Source organism: Schistocerca gregaria, chromosome 10 (assembly GCF_023897955.1).
Source record: "Schistocerca gregaria isolate iqSchGreg1 chromosome 10, iqSchGreg1.2, whole genome shotgun sequence".
In the NCBI taxonomy this organism is placed as follows: Eukaryota; Metazoa; Arthropoda; class Insecta; order Orthoptera; family Acrididae; genus Schistocerca; species Schistocerca gregaria.
Window position 1 is genome coordinate 38,532,632 of NC_064929.1, and position 19,086 is coordinate 38,551,717.

The 19,086-nt window shown below is 46.5% G+C and overlaps 23 non-coding genes across 23 annotated transcripts; all 23 read left to right on the forward strand.

Moving 5' to 3' along the window:
• Window positions 1–863: 863 nt before the first annotated feature.
• Window positions 864–936, forward strand: Trnar-ucg (transfer RNA arginine (anticodon UCG)). Its single transcript has one exon. It is a non-coding gene; the product is annotated as a tRNA-Arg (tRNA).
• Window positions 937–1,387: 451 nt separating this feature from the next.
• Trnak-cuu (transfer RNA lysine (anticodon CUU)) lies at window positions 1,388–1,460 on the forward strand. The gene has a single exon. It is a non-coding gene; the product is annotated as a tRNA-Lys (tRNA).
• Window positions 1,461–2,394: 934 nt separating this feature from the next.
• Window positions 2,395–2,467, forward strand: Trnar-ucg (transfer RNA arginine (anticodon UCG)). Its single transcript has one exon. It is a non-coding gene; the product is annotated as a tRNA-Arg (tRNA).
• Window positions 2,468–2,919: 452 nt separating this feature from the next.
• Window positions 2,920–2,992, forward strand: Trnak-cuu (transfer RNA lysine (anticodon CUU)). The gene has a single exon. It is a non-coding gene; the product is annotated as a tRNA-Lys (tRNA).
• A 314-nt stretch (window positions 2,993–3,306) lies between these two features.
• Window positions 3,307–3,379, forward strand: Trnar-ucg (transfer RNA arginine (anticodon UCG)). The gene has a single exon. It is a non-coding gene; the product is annotated as a tRNA-Arg (tRNA).
• A 452-nt stretch (window positions 3,380–3,831) lies between these two features.
• Trnak-cuu (transfer RNA lysine (anticodon CUU)) lies at window positions 3,832–3,904 on the forward strand. Its single transcript has one exon. It is a non-coding gene; the product is annotated as a tRNA-Lys (tRNA).
• Window positions 3,905–4,841: 937 nt separating this feature from the next.
• Window positions 4,842–4,914, forward strand: Trnar-ucg (transfer RNA arginine (anticodon UCG)). The gene has a single exon. It is a non-coding gene; the product is annotated as a tRNA-Arg (tRNA).
• A 452-nt stretch (window positions 4,915–5,366) lies between these two features.
• Trnak-cuu (transfer RNA lysine (anticodon CUU)) lies at window positions 5,367–5,439 on the forward strand. The gene has a single exon. It is a non-coding gene; the product is annotated as a tRNA-Lys (tRNA).
• Window positions 5,440–6,373: 934 nt separating this feature from the next.
• On the forward strand, window positions 6,374–6,446 carry Trnar-ucg (transfer RNA arginine (anticodon UCG)). Its single transcript has one exon. It is a non-coding gene; the product is annotated as a tRNA-Arg (tRNA).
• Window positions 6,447–6,897: 451 nt separating this feature from the next.
• Window positions 6,898–6,970, forward strand: Trnak-cuu (transfer RNA lysine (anticodon CUU)). The gene has a single exon. It is a non-coding gene; the product is annotated as a tRNA-Lys (tRNA).
• Window positions 6,971–7,284: 314 nt separating this feature from the next.
• On the forward strand, window positions 7,285–7,357 carry Trnar-ucg (transfer RNA arginine (anticodon UCG)). Its single transcript has one exon. It is a non-coding gene; the product is annotated as a tRNA-Arg (tRNA).
• Window positions 7,358–7,809: 452 nt separating this feature from the next.
• Trnak-cuu (transfer RNA lysine (anticodon CUU)) lies at window positions 7,810–7,882 on the forward strand. Its single transcript has one exon. It is a non-coding gene; the product is annotated as a tRNA-Lys (tRNA).
• A 1,450-nt stretch (window positions 7,883–9,332) lies between these two features.
• Trnak-cuu (transfer RNA lysine (anticodon CUU)) lies at window positions 9,333–9,405 on the forward strand. Its single transcript has one exon. It is a non-coding gene; the product is annotated as a tRNA-Lys (tRNA).
• Window positions 9,406–10,315: 910 nt separating this feature from the next.
• Window positions 10,316–10,388, forward strand: Trnar-ucg (transfer RNA arginine (anticodon UCG)). The gene has a single exon. It is a non-coding gene; the product is annotated as a tRNA-Arg (tRNA).
• Window positions 10,389–10,840: 452 nt separating this feature from the next.
• Trnak-cuu (transfer RNA lysine (anticodon CUU)) lies at window positions 10,841–10,913 on the forward strand. Its single transcript has one exon. It is a non-coding gene; the product is annotated as a tRNA-Lys (tRNA).
• A 922-nt stretch (window positions 10,914–11,835) lies between these two features.
• Window positions 11,836–11,908, forward strand: Trnar-ucg (transfer RNA arginine (anticodon UCG)). The gene has a single exon. It is a non-coding gene; the product is annotated as a tRNA-Arg (tRNA).
• A 452-nt stretch (window positions 11,909–12,360) lies between these two features.
• On the forward strand, window positions 12,361–12,433 carry Trnak-cuu (transfer RNA lysine (anticodon CUU)). The gene has a single exon. It is a non-coding gene; the product is annotated as a tRNA-Lys (tRNA).
• Window positions 12,434–13,367: 934 nt separating this feature from the next.
• Window positions 13,368–13,440, forward strand: Trnar-ucg (transfer RNA arginine (anticodon UCG)). Its single transcript has one exon. It is a non-coding gene; the product is annotated as a tRNA-Arg (tRNA).
• A 1,450-nt stretch (window positions 13,441–14,890) lies between these two features.
• Trnar-ucg (transfer RNA arginine (anticodon UCG)) lies at window positions 14,891–14,963 on the forward strand. Its single transcript has one exon. It is a non-coding gene; the product is annotated as a tRNA-Arg (tRNA).
• Window positions 14,964–15,415: 452 nt separating this feature from the next.
• On the forward strand, window positions 15,416–15,488 carry Trnak-cuu (transfer RNA lysine (anticodon CUU)). Its single transcript has one exon. It is a non-coding gene; the product is annotated as a tRNA-Lys (tRNA).
• Window positions 15,489–16,404: 916 nt separating this feature from the next.
• On the forward strand, window positions 16,405–16,477 carry Trnar-ucg (transfer RNA arginine (anticodon UCG)). The gene has a single exon. It is a non-coding gene; the product is annotated as a tRNA-Arg (tRNA).
• A 452-nt stretch (window positions 16,478–16,929) lies between these two features.
• On the forward strand, window positions 16,930–17,002 carry Trnak-cuu (transfer RNA lysine (anticodon CUU)). Its single transcript has one exon. It is a non-coding gene; the product is annotated as a tRNA-Lys (tRNA).
• A 1,437-nt stretch (window positions 17,003–18,439) lies between these two features.
• Trnak-cuu (transfer RNA lysine (anticodon CUU)) lies at window positions 18,440–18,512 on the forward strand. The gene has a single exon. It is a non-coding gene; the product is annotated as a tRNA-Lys (tRNA).
• Window positions 18,513–19,086: the final 574 nt, after the last annotated feature.

Here is a 19,086-nt window from a genome sequence, read left to right on the forward strand (position 1 = left end):
GCAACTTTAAAATTTGCCTACGTCTCCATCAGTCGCAAGAAAACTGTATTTGAAGGTGAAGGTGATTTTGTAGACATGTGTGAAACTCATGTTCTGAAGTGCAGGTGGTTTTGTTTGGAGAGAGCATCGGCTACGTGTCAGATGTGTAGCCAAGCAGTAATGGGTCGCCATAGCTGCAAATATTAGTCGAAAATATGAAGTGTTGTCAGCTGAAGTCTGATGATTCAGACAACTGTACGGACGAAGTACGCAAAAGTGCCACTAGGCTGCGCCTGTTTAGCTCAGTGGTAGAGCATTGGTCTAGTAAACCAGGGTTCGTGAGTTCCATCCTCACAGGAGGAAGACGAATCTGGGAAATCAGTTGCGCATCGTGGCCGTATAGCAAACAGTATCTGTGATGAGTACCAATTAGCGACAGGCGTAATATTAAGAATTACTCTCAGATGTGATTAAAGCGAATGGTGCAGATAAAGCATTTGCCAAAGCAGTACGGCATAAGGTGGGACGAGGCAGTTTGAATTACATTTTATAGATGTACTTCTCACAAATCTCAGACCCACTCGCGGTCGTCGTCGTCGTCGTCGTCGTCGTCGTCGTCGTCGTCGTCGCCGCCGCCGCTTCTGCAGAAGTAGCAAATTGCCATTGTAGCAAATGCGGCGACGGACACCCTGCCATCGATTCCGAATGCTCAAAGTGTGTTGTCTTGTTTTCCTGTCTATGTTTGGTCGGTCTCGTAAGAGGTTGAATGTAACGAATGGGCGGGAAAGAGTAAGGGGCAGCGGCTGTGTGGAACGAAAACACAATTCCTCAGGGGCGTGGTCGTTTCGAGATGAGTCGTATATAAGTTGTACTTGGTCGTCAGTGACCGTGTGGCCTAATGGATAAGGCGTCGGACTTCGGATCCGAAGATTGCAGGTTCGAATCCTGTCACGGTCGTATTTTCCAGTTCTGAAAAAGAAACATACCGTTTTAATGTAGCAATTGAGCAATACGAAACCGTCTGAATGTTGCTGTTGACCATTCTGTGCTTGGAGATGGTCTTTAGCCTGAAACACACACAACAAGACCGGTGTTAACTAGCGAAATGGACGGCAGAGTGCCGTCACCGCGAGTTTTGACTGGTACTTGCACATCTAAAACAACGTCGGAAAGTAACTCGTTCGGCTTTTGAGTCACATCAAGTATGTGTGTTAATTTTGACGCCGCTAGCTCTGCAGATTGTCATGCAATTCCTTTACCTCTCAGAAATGATTATGAAATAAAAGTGAAGTACGTGACGAGTGTGACGTTAGGAAAACATTAGACAGCATGGAGAGATTCTGTATGGGACCACCCAACCCAAACGAGTACAGTGTGATCTGCTACCCAGCAGGTATGCAACGAGGTAGCACGGGTAGCTCAGTCGGTAGAGCATGAGACTCTTATTCACAGGGTCGTGGGTTCGAGCCCTACGCTGGGCGGAACGGAAATTTTTTCCGCTGCAGATGTAAATTAACGTTTTTCTGATTAACGTGATGTAATGGAAATAGCAACTTTAAAATTTGCCTACGTCTCCATCAGTCGCAAGAAAACTGTATTTGAAGGTGAAGGTGATTTTGTAGACATGTGTGAAAGTCATGTTCTGTAGTGCAGGTGGTTTTGTTTGGAGAGAACATCGGCTACGTGTCAGATGTGTAGCCAAGCAGTAATGGGTCGCCATAGCTGCAAATATTAGTCGAAAATATGAAGTGTTGTCAGCTGAAGTCTGATGATTCAGACGACCGTACGGACGAAGTACGCAAAAGTGCCACTAGGCGGCGCCTGTTTAGCTCAGTGGTGGAGCACTGGTCTAGTAAACCAGGGTTCGTGAGTTCCATCCTCACAGGAGGAAGACGAATCTGGGAAATCAGTTGCGCATCGTGGCCGTATAGCAAACAGTATCTGTGGTGAGGAACAATTAGCGACAGGCGTATTATTAAGAATTACTCTCAGATGTGATTAAGGCGAATGGCGCAGATAAAGCATTTGCCAAAGCAGTACGGCATAAGGTGGGACGAGGCAGTCTGAATTACATTCTATAGATGTACTTCTCACAAATCTCAGATCATCTCGCGGTCGTCGTCGTCGTCGTCATCGTCGTCGTCGTCGTCGTCGTCGCCACCGCCGCCGCTTCTGCAGAAGTAGCAAATTGCCATTGTAGCAAACGCGGCGAGGGACACCCTGCCATCGATTCCAAATGCTCAAAGTGTGTGGTCTTGTTTTCCTGTCTATGTTTGGTCGGTCTCGTAAGAGGTTGAATGTAACGAATGGGCGCGAAAGAATAAGGGGCAGCGGCTGTGTGGAACGAAAACACAATTCCTCAGGGGCGTGGTCGTTTCGAGATGAGTCGTATATAAGTTGTACTTGGTCGTCAGTGACCGTGTGGCCTATTGGATAAGGCGTCGGACTTCGGATCCGAAGATTGCAGGTTCGAATCCTGTCACGGTCGTATTTTCCAGTTCTGAAAAACAAACGTACCGTTTTAATGTAGCAATTGAGCAGTACGAAACCGTCTGAATGTTGCTGTTGACTATTCTGTGCTTGGAGATGGTCTTTAGCCTGAAACACAACACAACAAGACCGGTGTTAACTAGCGAAATGGTCTGCAGAGTGCCCTAACCGCGAGTTTTGACTGGTACTTGCACATCTAAAACAACGTCGGAATGTAACTCGTTCGGCTTTTGAGTCACATCTAGTATGTGTGTTAATTTTGACGCCGCAAGCTCTGCAGATTGTCATGCAATTCCTTTACCTCTCAGAAATGATTATGAAATAAAAGTGAAGAACGTGACGAGTGTGACGTTAGGAAAACATTAGGCAGCATGGAGATATACTGTATGGGACTACCCAACCCAAACGAGTACAGTGTGATCTGCTACCCAGCAGGTATCCAACGAGGCAGCACGGGTAGCTCAGTCGGTAGAGCATGAGACTCTTATTCACAGGGTCGTGGGTTCGAGCCCTACTCTGGGCGGAACGGAATTTTTTTCCGCTGCAGACGTAAATTACCGATTATCTGATTAACGTGATGTAATGGAAATAGCAACTTTAAAATTTGCCTACGTCTCCATCAGTCGCAAGAAAACTGTATTTGAAGGTGAAGGTGATTTTGAAGACATGTGTGAAACTCATGTTCTGAAGTGCAGGTGGTTTTGTTTGGAGAGAACATCGGCTACGTGTCAGATGTGTAGCCAAGCAGTAATGGGTCGCCATAGCTGCAAATATTAGTCGAAAGTATGAAGTGTTGTCAGCTGATGAGTCGTATATAAGTTGTACTTGGTCGTCAGTGACCGTGTGGCCTAATGGATAAGGCGTCGGACTTCGGATCCGAAGATTGCAGGTTCGAATCCTGTCATGGTCGTGTTTTTCCAGTTCTGAAAAACAAACATACCGTTTTAATGTAGCAATTGAGCAGTACGAAACCGTCTGAATGTTGCTGTTGACCATTCTGTGCTTGGAGATGGTCTTTAGCCTGAAACACACACAACAAGACCGGTGTTAACTAGCGAAATGGTCCGCAGAGTGCCCTCACCGCGAGTTTTGACTGGTACTTGCACATCTAAAACAACGTCGGAAAGTAACTCGTTCGGCTTTTGAGTCACATCAAGTATGTGTGTTAATTTTGACGCCGCAAGCTCTGCAGATTGTCATGCAATTCCTTTACCTCTCAGAAATGATTATGAAATAAAAGTGAAGAACGTGACGAGTGTGACGTTAGGAAAACATTAGGCAGCATGGAGAGATACTGTATGGGACCACCCAACCCAAACGAGTACAGTGTGATCTGCTGCCCAGCAGGTATACAACGAGGCAGCACGGCTAGCTCAGTCGGTAGAGCATGAGACTCTTATTCACAGGGTCGTGGGTTCGAGCCCTACGCTGGGCGGAACGGAAATTTTTTCCGCTGCAGATGTAAATTAACGTTTATCTGATTAACGTGATGTAATGGAAATAGCAACTTTAAAATTTGCCTACGTCTCCATCAGTCGCAAGAAAACTGTATTTGAAGGTGAAGGTGATTTTGTAGACATGTGTGAAAGTCATGTTCTGTAGTGCAGGTGGTTTTGTTTGGAGAGAACATCGGCTACGTGTCAGATGTGTAGCCAAGCAGTAATGGGTCGCCATAGCTGCAAATATTAGTCGAAAATATGAAGTGTTGTCAGCTGAAGTCTGATGATTCAGACGACCGTACGGACGAAGTACGCAAAAGTGCCACTAGGCGGCGCCTGTTTAGCTCAGTGGTGGAGCACTGGTCTAGTAAACCAGGGTTCGTGAGTTCCATCCTCACAGGAGGAAGACGAATCTGGGAAATCAGTTGCGCATCGTGGCCGTATAGCAAACAGTATCTGTGGTGAGGAACAATTAGCGACAGGCGTATTATTAAGAATTACTCTCAGATGTGATTAAGGCGAATGGCGCAGATAAAGCATTTGCCAAAGCAGTACGGCATAAGGTGGGACGAGGCAGTCTGAATTACATTCTATAGATGTACTTCTCACAAATCTCAGATCATCTCGCGGTCGTCGTCGTCGTCGTCGTCATCGTCGTCGTCGTCGTCGTCGTCGCCACCGCCGCCGCTTCTGCAGAAGTAGCAAATTGCCATTGTAGCAAACGCGGCGAGGGACACCCTGCCATCGATTCCAAATGCTCAAAGTGTGTGGTCTTGTTTTCCTGTCTATGTTTGGTCGGTCTCGTAAGAGGTTGAATGTAACGAATGGGCGCGAAAGAATAAGGGGCAGCGGCTGTGTGGAACGAAAACACAATTCCTCAGGGGCGTGGTCGTTTCGAGATGAGTCGTATATAAGTTGTACTTGGTCGTCAGTGACCGTGTGGCCTATTGGATAAGGCGTCGGACTTCGGATCCGAAGATTGCAGGTTCGAATCCTGTCACGGTCGTATTTTCCAGTTCTGAAAAACAAACGTACCGTTTTAATGTAGCAATTGAGCAGTACGAAACCGTCTGAATGTTGCTGTTGACTATTCTGTGCTTGGAGATGGTCTTTAGCCTGAAACACAACACAACAAGACCGGTGTTAACTAGCGAAATGGTCTGCAGAGTGCCCTAACCGCGAGTTTTGACTGGTACTTGCACATCTAAAACAACGTCGGAAAGTAACTCGTTCGGCTTTTGAGTCACATCTAGTATGTGTGTTAATTTTGACGCCGCAAGCTCTGCAGATTGTCATGCAATTCCTTTACCTCTCAGAAATGATTATGAAATAAAAGCGAAGAACGTGACGAGTGTGACGTTAGGAAAACATTAGGCAGCATGGAGATATACTGTATGGGACTACCCAACCCAAACGAGTACAGTGTGATCTGCTACCCAGCAGGTATCCAACGAGGCAGCACGGCTAGCTCAGTCGGTAGAGCATGAGACTCTTATTCACAGGGTCGTGGGTTCGAGCCCTACTCTGGGCGGAACGGAATTTTTTTCCGCTGCAGACGTAAATTACCGATTTTCTGATTAACGTGATGTAATGGAAATAGCAACTTTAAAATTTGCCTACGTCTCCATCAGTCGCAAGAAAACTGTATTTGAAGGTGAAGGTGATTTTGAAGACATGTGTGAAACTCATGTTCTGAAGTGCAGGTGGTTTTGTTTGGAGAGAACATCGGCTACGTGTCAGATGTGTAGCCAAGCAGTAATGGGTCGCCATAGCTGCAAATATTAGTCGAAAATATGAAGTGTTGTCAGCTGAAGTCTGATGATTCAGACGACTGTACGGACGAAGTACGCAAAAGTGCCACTAGGCTGCGCCTGTTTAGCTCAGTGGTAGAGCATTGGTCTAGTAAACCAGGGTTCGTGAGTTCCATCCTCACAGGAGGAAGACGAATCTGGGAAATCAGTTGCGCATCGTGGCCGTATAGCAAACAGTATCTGTGATGAGGAACAATTAGCGACAGGCGTATTATTAAGAATTACTCTCAGATGTGATTAAAGCGAATGGTGCAGATAAAGCATTTGCCAAAGCAGTACGGCATAAGGTGGGACGAGGCAGTTTGAATTACATTCTATAGATGTACTTCTCACAAATCTCAGACCCACTCGCGTTCGTCGTCGTCGTCGTCGTCGTCGTCGTCGCCGCCGCCGCCGCCGCCGCCGCCGCTTCTGCAGAAGTAGCAAATTGCCATTGTAGCAAATGCGGCGAGGGACACCCTGCCATCGATTCCGAATGCTCAAAGTGTGTTGTCTTGTTTTCCTGTCTATGTTTGGTCGGTCTCGTAAGAGGTTGAATGTAACGAATGGGCGGGAAAGAGTAAGGGGCAGCGGCTGTGTGGAACGAAAACACAATTCCTCAGGGGCGTGAGCGTTTCGTGATGAGTCGTATATAAGTTGTACTTGGTCGTCAGTGACCGTGTGGCCTAATGGATAAGGCGTCGGACTTCGGATCCGAAGATTGCAGGTTCGAATCCTGTCACGGTCGTATTTTCCAGTTCTGAAAAAGAAACATACCGTTTTAATGTAGCAATTGAGCAATACGAAACCGTCTGAATGTTGCTGTTGACCATTCTGTGCTTGGAGATGGTCTTTAGCCTGAAACACACACAACAAGACCGGTGTTAACTAGCGAAATGGACGGCAGAGTGCCGTCACCGCGAGTTTTGACTGGTACTTGCACATCTAAAACAACGTCGGAAAGTAACTCGTTCGGCTTTTGAGTCACATCAAGAATGTGTGTTAATTTTGACGCCGCTAGCTCTGCAGATTGTCATGCAATTCCTTTACCTCTCAGAGATGATTATGAAATAAAAGTGAAGTACGTGACGAGTGTGACGTTAGGAAAACATTAGACAGCATGGAGAGATTCTGTATGGTACCACCCAACCCAAACGAGTACAGTGTGATCTGCTACCCAGCAGGTATGCAACGAGGCAGCACGGGTAGCTCAGTCGGTAGAGCATGAGACTCTTATTCACAGGGTCGTGGGTTCGAGCCCTACGCTGGGCGGAACGGAATTTTTTTCCGCTGCAGATGTAAATTAACGTTTTTCTGATTAACGTGATGTAATGGAAATAGCAACTTTAAAATTTGCCTACGTCTCCATCAGTCGCAAGAAAACTGTATTTGAAGGTGAAGGTGATTTTGTAGACATGTGTGAAAGTCATGTTCTGTAGTGCAGGTGGTTTTGTTTGGAGAGAACATCGGCTACGTGTCAGATGTGTAGCCAAGCAGTAATGGGTCGCCATAGCTGCAAATATTAGTCGAAAGTATGAAGTGTTGTCAGCTGATGAGTCGTATATAAGTTGTACTTGGTCGTCAGTGACCGTGTGGCCTAATGGATAAGGCGTCGGACTTCGGATCCGAAGATTGCAGGTTCGAATCCTGTCATGGTCGTGTTTTTCCAGTTCTGAAAAACAAACATACCGTTTTAATGTAGCAATTGAGCAGTACGAAACCGTCTGAATGTTGCTGTTGACCATTCTGTGCTTGGAGATGGTCTTTAGCCTGAAACACACACAACAAGACCGGTGTTAACTAGCGAAATGGTCCGCAGAGTGCCCTCACCGCGAGTTTTGACTGGTACTTGCACATCTAAAACAACGTCGGAAAGTAACTCGTTCGGCTTTTGAGTCACATCAAGTATGTGTGTTAATTTTGACGCCGCAAGCTCTGCAGATTGTCATGCAATTCCTTTACCTCTCAGAAATGATTATGAAATAAAAGTGAAGAACGTGACGAGTGTGACGTTAGGAAAACATTAGGCAGCATGGAGAGATACTGTATGGGACCACCCAACCCAAACGAGTACAGTGTGATCTGCTGCCCAGCAGGTATACAACGAGGCAGCACGGCTAGCTCAGTCGGTAGAGCATGAGACTCTTATTCACAGGGTCGTGGGTTCGAGCCCTACGCTGGGCGGAACGGAAATTTTTTCCGCTGCAGATGTAAATTAACGTTTATCTGATTAACGTGATGTAATGGAAATAGCAACTTTAAAATTTGCCTACGTCTCCATCAGTCGCAAGAAAACTGTATTTGAAGGTGAAGGTGATTTTGTAGACATGTGTGAAAGTCATGTTCTGTAGTGCAGGTGGTTTTGTTTGGAGAGAACATCGGCTACGTGTCAGATGTGTAGCCAAGCAGTAATGGGTCGCCATAGCTGCAAATATTAGTCGAAAATATGAAGTGTTGTCAGCTGAAGTCTGATGATTCAGACGACCGTACGGACGAAGTACGCAAAAGTGCCACTAGGCGGCGCCTGTTTAGCTCAGTGGTGGAGCATTGGTCTAGTAAACCAGGGTTCGTGAGTTCCATCCTCACAGGAGGAAGACGAATCTGGGAAATCAGTTGCGCATCGTGGCCGTATAGCAAACAGTATCTGTGGTGAGGAACAATTAGCGACAGGCGTATTATTAAGAATTACTCTCAGATGTGATTAAGGCGAATGGCGCAGATAAAGCATTTGCCAAAGCAGTACGGCATAAGGTGGGACGAGGCAGTCTGAATTACATTCTATAGATGTACTTCTCACAAATCTCAGATCATCTCGCGGTCGTCGTCATCGTCGTCGTCGTCGTCGTCGTCGCCACCGCCGCCGCTTCTGCAGAAGTAGCAAATTGCCATTGTAGCAAACGCGGCGAGGGACACCCTGCCATCGATTCCAAATGCTCAAAGTGTGTGGTCTTGTTTTCCTGTCTATGTTTGGTCGGTCTCGTAAGAGGTTGAATGTAACGAATGGGCGCGAAAGAATAAGGGGCAGCGGCTGTGTGGAACGAAAACACAATTCCTCAGGGGCGTGGTCGTTTCGAGATGAGTCGTATATAAGTTGTACTTGGTCGTCAGTGACCGTGTGGCCTATTGGATAAGGCGTCGGACTTCGGATCCGAAGATTGCAGGTTCGAATCATGTCACCGTCGTATTTTCCAGTTCTGAAAAACAAACGTACCGTTTTAATGTAGCAATTGAGCAGTACGAAACCGTCTGAATGTTGCTGTTGACTATTCTGTGCTTGGAGATGGTCTTTAGCCTGAAACACAACACAACAAGACCGGTGTTAACTAGCGAAATGGTCTGCAGAGTGCCCTAACCGCGAGTTTTGACTGGTACTTGCACATCTAAAACAACGTCGGAAAGTAACTCGTTCGGCTTTTGAGTCACATCTAGTATGTGTGTTAATTTTGACGCCGCAAGCTCTGCAGATTGTCATGCAATTCCTTTACCTCTCAGAAATGATTATGAAATAAAAGTGAAGAACGTGACGAGTGTGACGTTAGGAAAACATTAGGCAGCATGGAGATATACTGTATGGGACTACCCAACCCAAACGAGTACAGTGTGATCTGCTACCCAGCAGGTATCCAACGAGGCAGCACGGCTAGCTCAGTCGGTAGAGCATGAGACTCTTATTCACAGGGTCGTGGGTTCGAGCCCTACGCTGGGCGGAACGGAATTTTTTTCCGCTGCAGACGTAAATTACCGATTTTCTGATTAACGTGATGTAATGGAAATAGCAACTTTAAAATTTGCCTACGTCTCCATCAGCCGCAAGAAAACTGTATTTGAAGGTGAAGGTGATTTTGAAGACATGTGTGAAACTCATGTTCTGAAGTGCAGGTGGTTTTGTTTGGAGAGAACATCGGCTACGTGTCAGATGTGTAGCCAAGCAGTAATGGGTCGCCATAGCTGCAAATATTAGTCGAAAATATGAAGTGTTGTCAGCTGAAGTCTGATGATTCAGACGACTGTACGGACGAAGTACGCAAAAGTGCCACTAGGCTGCGCCTGTTTAGCTCAGTGGTAGAGCATTGGTCTAGTAAACCAGGGTTCGTGAGTTCCATCCTTACAGGAGGAAGACGAATCTGGGAAATCAGTTGCGCATCGTGGCCGTATAGCAAACAGTATCTGTGATGAGGAACAATTAGCGACAGGCGTATTATTAAGAATTACTCTCAGATGTGATTAAAGCGAATGGTGCAGATAAAGCATTTGCCAAAGCAGTACGGCATAAGGTGGGACGAGGCAGTTTGAATTACATTCTATAGATGTACTTCTCACAAATCTCAGACCCACTCGCGGTCGTCGTCGTCGTCGTCGCCGCCGCCGCCGCTTCTGCAGAAGTAGCAAATTGCCATTGTAGCAAATGCGGCGAGGGACACCCTGCCATCGATTCCGAATGCTCAAAGTGTGTTGTCTTGTTTTCCTGTCTATGTTTGGTCGGTCTCGTAAGAGGTTGAATGTAACGAATGGGCGGGAAAGAGTAAGGGGCAGCGGCTGTGTGGAACGAAAACACAATTCCTCAGGGGCGTGAGCGTTTCGTGATGAGTCGTATATAAGTTGTACTTGGTCGTCAGTGACCGTGTGGCCTAATGGATAAGGCGTCGGACTTCGGATCCGAAGATTGCAGGTTCGAATCCTGTCATGGTCGTGTTTTTCCAGTTCTGAAAAACAAACATACCGTTTTAATGTAGCAATTGAGCAGTACGAAACCGTCTGAATTTTGCTGTTGACCATTCTGTGCTTGGAGATGGTCTTTAGCCTGAAACACACACAACAAGACCGGTGTTAACTAGCGAAATGGTCCGCAGAGTGCCCTCACCGCGAGTTTTGACTGGTACTTGCACATCTAAAACAACGTCGGAAAGTAACTCGTTCGGCTTTTGAGTCACATCTAGTATGTGTGTTAATTTTGACGCCGCAAGCTCTGCAGATTGTCATGCAATTCCTTTACCTCTCAGAAATGATTATGAAATAAAAGTGAAGAACGTGACGAGTGTGACGTTAGGAAAACATTAGGCAGCATGGAGAGATACTGTATGGGACCACCCAACCCAAACGAGTACAGTGTGATCTGCTGCCCAGCAGGTATACAACGAGGCAGCACGGCTAGCTCAGTCGGTAGAGCATGAGACTCTTATTCACAGGGTCGTGGGTTCGAGCCCTACGCTGGGCGGAACGGAATTTTTTTCCGCTGCAGATGTAAATTAACGTTTTTCTGATTAACGTGATGTAATGGAAATAGCAACTTTAAAATTTGCCTACGTCTCCATCAGTCGCAAGAAAACTGTATTTGAAGGTGAAGGTGATTTTGTAGACATGTGTGAAAGTCATGTTCTGTAGTGCAGGTGGTTTTGTTTGGAGAGAACATCGGCTACGTGTCAGATGTGTAGCCAAGCAGTAATGGGTCGCCATAGCTGCAAATATTAGTCGAAAATATGAAGTGTTGTCAGCTCAAGTCTGATGATTCAGACGACCGTACGGACGAAGTACGCAAAAGTGCCACTAGGCGGCGCCTGTTTAGCTCAGTGGTGGAGCATTGGTCTAGTAAACCAGGGTTCGTGAGTTCCATCCTCACAGGAGGAAGACGAATCTGGGAAATCAGTTGCGCATCGTGGCCGTATAGCAAACAGTATCTGTGGTGAGGAACAATTAGCGATAGGCGTATTATTAAGAATTACTCTCAGATGTGATTAAGGCGAATGGCGCAGATAAAGCATTTGCCAAAGCAGTACGGCATAAGGTGGAACGAGGCAGTCTGAATTACATTCTATAGATGTACTTCTCACAAATCTCAGATCATCTCGCGGTCGTCGTCGTCGTCGTCGTCGTCGTCGTCGTCGTCGTCGTCGCTTCTGCAGAAGTAGCAAATTGCCATTGTAGCAAACGTGGCGAGGGACACCCTGCCATCGATTCCAAATGCTCAAAGTGTGTGGTCTTGTTTTCCTGTCTATGTTTGGTCGGTCTCGTAAGAGGTTGAATGTAACGAATGGGCGCGAAAGAATAAGGGGCAGCGGCTGTGTGGAACGAAAACACAATTCCTCAGGGGCGTGGTCGTTTCGAGATGAGTCGTATATAAGTTGTACTTGGTCGTCAGTGACCGAGTGGCCTATTGGGTAAGGCGTCGGACTTCGGATCCGAAGATTGCAGGTTCGAATCCTGTCACGGTCGTATTTTCCAGTTCTGAAAAACAAACGTACCGTTTTAATGTAGCAATTGAGCAGTACGAAACCGTCTGAATGTTGCTGTTGACTATTCTGTGCTTGGAGATGGTCTTTAGCCTGAAACACAACACAACAAGACCGGTGTTAACTAGCGAAATGGTCTGCAGAGTGCCCTAACCGCGAGTTTTGACTGGTACTTGCACATCTAAAACAACGTCGGAAAGTAACTCGTTCGGCTTTTGAGTCACATCTAGTATGTGTGTTAATTTTGACGCCGCAAGCTCTGCAGATTGTCATGCAATTCCTTTACCTCTCAGAAATGATTATGAAATAAAAGTGAAGAACGTGACGAGTGTGACGTTAGGAAAACATTAGGCAGCATGGAGATATACTGTATGGGACTACCCAACCCAAACGAGTACAGTGTGATCTGCTACCCAGCAGGTATCCAACGAGGCAGCACGGCTAGCTCAGTCGGTAGAGCATGAGACTCTTATTCACAGGGTCGTGGGTTCGAGCCCTACGCTGGGCGGAACGGAATTTTTTTCCGCTGCAGACGTAAATTACCGATTTTCTGATTAACGTGGTGTAATGGAAATAGCAACTTTAAAATTTGCCTACGTCTCCATCAGTCGCAAGAAAACTGTATTTGAAGGTGAAGGTGATTTTGAAGACATGTGTGAAACTCATGTTCTGAAGTGCAGGTGGTTTTGTTTGGAGAGAACATCGGCTACGTGTCAGATGTGTAGCCAAGCAGTAATGGGTCGCCATAGCTGCAAATATTAGTCGAAAATATGAAGTGTTGTCAGCTGAAGTCTGATGATTCAGACGACTGTACGGACGAAGTACGCAAAAGTGCCACTAGGCTGCGCCTGTTTAGCTCAGTGGTAGAGCATTGGTCTAGTAAACCAGGGTTCGTGAGTTCCATCCTCACAGGAGGAAGACGAATCTGGGAAATCAGTTGCGCATCGTGGCCGTATAGCAAACAGTATCTGTGATGAGGAACAATTAGCGACAGGCGTATTATTAAGAATTACTCTCAGATGTGATTAAAGCGAATGGTGCAGATAAAGCATTTGCCAAAGCACTACGGCATAAGGTGGGACGAGGCAGTTTGAATTACATTCTATAGATGTACTTCTCACAAATCTCAGACCCACTCGTGGTCGTCGTCGTCGTCGTCGTCGTCGTCGCCGTCGTCGTCGCCGCCGCCGCAGCCGCTTCTGCAGAAGTAGCAAATTGCCATTGTAGCAAATGCGGCGAGGGACACCCTGCCATCGATTCCGAATGCTCAAAGTGTGTTGTCTTGTTTCCCTGTCTATGTTTGGTCGGTCTCGTAAGAGGTTGAATGTAACGAATGGGCGAGAAAGAGTAAGGGGCAGCGGCTGTGTGGAACGAAAACACAATTCCTCAGGGGCGTGAGCGTTTCGTGATGAGTCGTATATAAGTTGTACTTGGTCGTCAGTGACCGTGTGGCCTAATGGATAAGGCGTCGGACTTCGGATCCGAAGATTGCAGGTTCGAATCCTGTCATGGTCGTGTTTTTCCAGTTCTGAAAAACAAACATACCGTTTTAATGTAGCAATTGAGCAGTACGAAACCGTCTGAATGTTGCTGTTGACCATTCTGTGCTTGGAGATGGTCTTTAGCCTGAAACACACACAACAAGACCGGTGTTAACTAGCGAAATGGTCCGCAGAGTGCCCTCACCGCGAGTTTTGACTGGTACTTGCACATCTAAAACAACGTCGGAAAGTAACTCGTTCGGCTTTTGAGTCACATCAAGTATGTGTGTTAATTTTGACGCCGCAAGCTCTGCAGATTGTCATGCAATTCCTTTACCTCTCAGAAATGATTATGAAATAAAAGTGAAGAACGTGACGAGTGTGACGTTAGGAAAACATTAGGCAGCATGGAGAGATACTGTATGGGACCACCCAACCCAAACGAGTACAGTGTGATCTGCTGCCCAGCAGGTATACAACGAGGCAGCACGGCTAGCTCAGTCGCTAGAGCATGAGACTCTTATTCACAGGGTCGTGGGTTCGAGCCCTACGCTGGACGGAACGGAATTTTTTTCCGCTGCAGATGTAAATTAACGTTTTTCTGATTAACGTGATGTAATGGAAATAGCAACTTTAAAATTTGCCTACGTCTCCATCAGTTGCAAGAAAACTGTATTTGAAGGTGAAGGTGATTTTGTAGACATGTGTGAAAGTCATGTTCTGTAGTGCAGGTGGTTTTGTTTGGAGAGAACATCGGCTACGTGTCAGATGTGTAGCCAAGCAGTAATGGGTCGCCATAGCTGCAAATATTAGTCGAAAATATGAAGTGTTGTCAGCTCAAGTCTGATGATTCAGACGACCGTACGGACGAAGTACGCAAAAGTGCCACTAGGCGGCGCCTGTTTAGCTCAGTGGTGGAGCATTGGTCTAGTAAACCAGGGTTCGTGAGTTCCATCCTCACAGGAGGAAGACGAATCTGGGAAATCAGTTGCGCATCGTGGCCGTATAGCAAACAGTATCTGTGGTGAGGAACAATTAGCGACAGGCGTATTATTAAGAATTACTCTCAGATGTGATTAAGGCGAATGGCGCAGATAAAGCATTTGCCAAAGCAGTACGGCATAAGGTGGGACGAGGCAGTCTGAATTACATTCTATAGATGTACTTCTCACAAATCTCAGATCATCTCGCGGTCGTCGTCGTCGTCGTCGTCGTCGTCGTCGTCGCCACCGCCGCCGCTTCTGCAGAAGTAGCAAATTGCCATTGTAGCAAACGCGGCGAGGGACACCCTGCCATCGATTCCAAATGCTCAAAGTGTGTGGTCTTGTTTTCCTGTCTATGTTTGGTCGGTCTCGTAAGAGGTTGAATGTAACGAATGGGCGCGAAAGAATAAGGGGCAGCGGCTGTGTGGAACGAAAACACAATTCCTCAGGGGCGTGCTCGTTTCGAGATGAGTCGTATATAAGTTGTACTTGGTCGTCAGTGACCGAGTGGCCTATTGGATAAGGCGTCGGACTTCGGATCCGAAGATTGCAGGTTCGAATCCTGTCACGGTCGTATTTTCCAGTTCTGAAAAACAAACGTACCGTTTTAATGTAGCAATTGAGCAGTACGAAACCGTCTGAATGTTGCTGTTGACTATTCTGTGCTTGGAGATGGTCTTTAGCCTGAAACACAACACAACAAGACCGGTGTTAACTAGCGAAATGGTCTGCAGAGTGCCCTAACCGCGAGTTTTGACTGGTACTTGCACATCTAAAACAACGTCGGAAAGTAACTCGTTCGGCTTTTGAGTCACATCTAGTATGTGTGTTAATTTTGACGCCGCAAGCTCTGCAGATTGTCATGCAATTCCTTTACCTCTCAGAAATGATTATGAAATAAAAGTGAAGAACGTGACGAGTGTGACGTTAGGAAAACATTAGGCAGCATGGAGATATACTGTATGGGACTACCCAACCCAAACGAGTACAGTGTGATCTGCTACCCAGCAGGTATCCAACGAGGCAGCACGGCTAGCTCAGTCGGTAGAGCATGAGACTCTTATTCACAGGGTCGTGGGTTCGAGCCCTACGCTGGGCGGAACGGAATTTTTTTCCGCTGCAGACGTAAATTACCGATTTTCTGATTAACGTGATGTAATGGAAATAGCAACTTTAAAATTTGCCTACGTCTCCATCAGTCGCAAGAAAACTGTATTTGAAGGTGAAGGTGATTTTGAAGACATGTGTGAAACTCATGTTCTGAAGTGCAGGTGGTTTTGTTTGGAGAGAACATCGGCTACGTGTCAGATGTGTAGCCAAGCAGTAATGGGTCGCCATAGCTGCAAATATTAGTCGAAAATATGAAGTGTTGTCAGCTGAAGTCTGATGATTCAGACGACTGTACGGACGAAGTACGCAAAAGTGCCACTAGGCTGCGCCTGTTTAGCTCAGTGGTAGAGCATTGGTCTAGTAAACCAGGGTTCGTGAGTTCCATCCTCACAGGAGGAAGACGAATCTGGGAAATCAGTTGCGCATCGTGGCCGTATAGCAAACAGTATCTGTGATGAGGAACAATTAGCGACAGGCGTATTATTAAGAATTACTCTCAGATGTGATTAAAGCGAATGGTGCAGATAAAGCATTTGCCAAAGCACTACGGCATAAGGTGGGACGAGGCAGTTTGAATTACATTCTATAGATGTACTTCTCACAAATCTCAGACCCACTCGCGGTCGTCGTCGTCGTCGTCGTCGCCGCCGCCGCAGCCGCTTCTGCAGAAGTAGCAAATTGCCATTGTAGCAAATGCGGCGAGGGACACCCTGCCATCGATTCCGAATGCTCAAAGTGTGTTGTCTTGTTTCCCTGTCTATGTTTGGTCGGTCTCGTAAGAGGTTGAATGTAACGAATGGGCGGGAAAGAGTAAGGGGCAGCGGCTGTGTGGAACGAAAACACAATTCCTCAGGGGCGTGAGCGTTTCGTGATGAGTCGTATATAAGTTGTACTTGGTCGTCAGTGACCGTGTGGCCTAATGGATAAGGCGTCGGACTTCGGATCCGAAGATTGCAGGTTCGAATCCTGTCATGGTCGTGTTTTTCCAGTTCTGAAAAACAAACATACCGTTTTAATGTAGCAATTGAGCAGTACGAAACCGTCTGAATGTTGCTGTTGACCATTCTGTGCTTGGAGATGGTCTTTAGCCTGAAACACACACAACAAGACCGGTGTTAACTAGCGAAATGGTCCGCAGAGTGCCCTCACCGCGAGTTTTGACTGGTACTTGCACATCTAAAACAACGTCGGAAAGTAACTCGTTCGGCTTTTGAGTCACATCAAGTATGTGTGTTAATTTTGACGCCGCAAGCTCTGCAGATTGTCATGCAATTCCTTTACCTCTCAGAAATGATTATGAAATAAAAGTGAAGAACGTGACGAGTGTGACGTTAGGAAAACATTAGGCAGCATGGAGAGATACTGTATGGGACCACCCAACCCAAACGAGTACAGTGTGATCTGCTGCCCAGCAGGTATACAACGAGGCAGCACGGCTAGCTCAGTCGGTAGAGCATGAGACTCTTATTCACAGGGTCGTGGGTTCGAGCCCTACGCTGGGCGGAACGGAATTTTTTTCCGCTGCAGATGTAAATTAACGTTTTTCTGATTAACGTGATGTAATGGAAATAGCAACTTTAAAATTTGCCTACGTCTCCATCAGTTGCAAGAAAACTGTATTTGAAGGTGAAGGTGATTTTGTAGACATGTGTGAAAGTCATGTTCTGTAGTGCAGGTGGTTTTGTTTGGAGAGAACATCGGCTACGTGTCAGATGTGTAGCCAAGCAGTAATGGGTCGCCATAGCTGCAAATATTAGTCGAAAATATGAAGTGTTGTCAGCTCAAGTCTGATGATTCAGACGACCGTACGGACGAAGTACGCAAAAGTGCCACTAGGCGGCGCCTGTTTAGCTCAGTGGTGGAGCATTGGTCTAGTAAACCAGGGTTCGTGAGTTCCATCCTCACAGGAGGAAGACGAATCTGGGAAATCAGTTGCGCATCGTGGCCGTATAGCAAACAGTATCTGTGGTGAGGAACAATTAGCGACAGGCGTATTATTAAGAATTACTCTCAGATGTGATTAAGGCGAATGGCGCAGATAAAGCATTTGCCAAAGCAGTACGGCATAAGGTGGAACGAGGCAGTCTGAATTACATTCTATAGATGTACTTCTCACAAATCTCAGATCATCTCGCGGTCGTCGTCGTCGTCGTCGTCGCCACCGCCGCCGCTTCTGCAGAAGTAGCAAATTGCCATTGTAGCAAACGCGGCGAGGGACACCCTGCCATCGATTCCAAATGCTCAAAGTGTGTGGTCTTGTTTTCCTGTCTATGTTTGGTCGGTCTCGTAAGAGGTTGAATGTAACGAATGGGCGCGAAAGAATAAGGGGCAGCGGCTGTGTGGAACGAAAACACAATTCCTCAGGGGCGTGCTCGTTTCGAGATGAGTCGTATATAAGTTGTACTTGGTCGTCAGTGACCGAGTGGCCTATTGGATAAGGCGTCGGACTTCGGATCCGAAATTGCAGGTTCGAATCCTGTCACGGTCGTATTTTCCAGTTCTGAAAAACAAATGTACCGTTTTAATGTAGCAATTGAGCAGTACGAAACCGTCTGAATGTTGCTGTTGACTATTCTGTGCTTGGAGATGGTCTTTAGCCTGAAACACAACACAACAAGACCGGTGTTAACTAGCGAAATGGTCTGCAGAGTGCCCTAACCGCGAGTTTTGACTGGTACTTGCACATCTAAAACAACGTCGGAAAGTAACTCGTTCGGCTTTTGAGTCACATCTAGTATGTGTGTAAATTTTGACGCCGCAAGCTCTGCAGATTGTCATGCAATTCCTTTACCTCTCAGAAATGATTATGAAATAAAAGTGAAGAACGTGACGAGTGTGACGTTAGGAAAACATTAGGCAGCATGGAGATATACTGTATGGGACTACCCAACCCAAACGAGTACAGTGTGATCTGCTACCCAGCAGGTATCCAACGAGGCAGCACGGCTAGCTCAGTCGGTAGAGCATGAGACTCTTATTCACAGGGTCGTGGGTTCGAGCCCTACGCTGGGCGGAACGGAATTTTTTTCCGCTGCAGACGTAAATTACCGATTTTCTGATTAACGTGATGTAATGGAAATAGCAACTTTAAAATTTGCCTACGTCTCCATCAGTCGCAAGAAAACTGTATTTGAAGGTGAAGGTGATTTTGAAGACATGTGTGAAACTCATGTTCTGAAGTGCAGGTGGTTTTGTTTGGAGAGAACATCGGCTACGTGTCAGATGTGTAGCCAAGCAGTAATGGGTCGCCATAGCTGCAAATATTAGTCGAAAATATGAAGTGTTGTCAGCTGAAGTCTGATGATTCAGACGACTGTACGGACGAAGTACGCAAAAGTGCCACTAGGCTGCGCCTGTTTAGCTCAGTGGTAGAGCATTGGTCTAGTAAACCAGGGTTCGTGAGTTCCATCCTCACAGGAGGAAGACGAATCTGGGAAATCAGTTGCGCATCGTGGCCGTATAGCAAACAGTATCTGTGATGAGGAACAATTAGCGACAGGCGTATTATTAAGAATTACTCTCAGATGTGATTAAAGCGAATGGTGCAGATAAAGCATTTGCCAAAGCACTACGGCATAAGGTGGGAC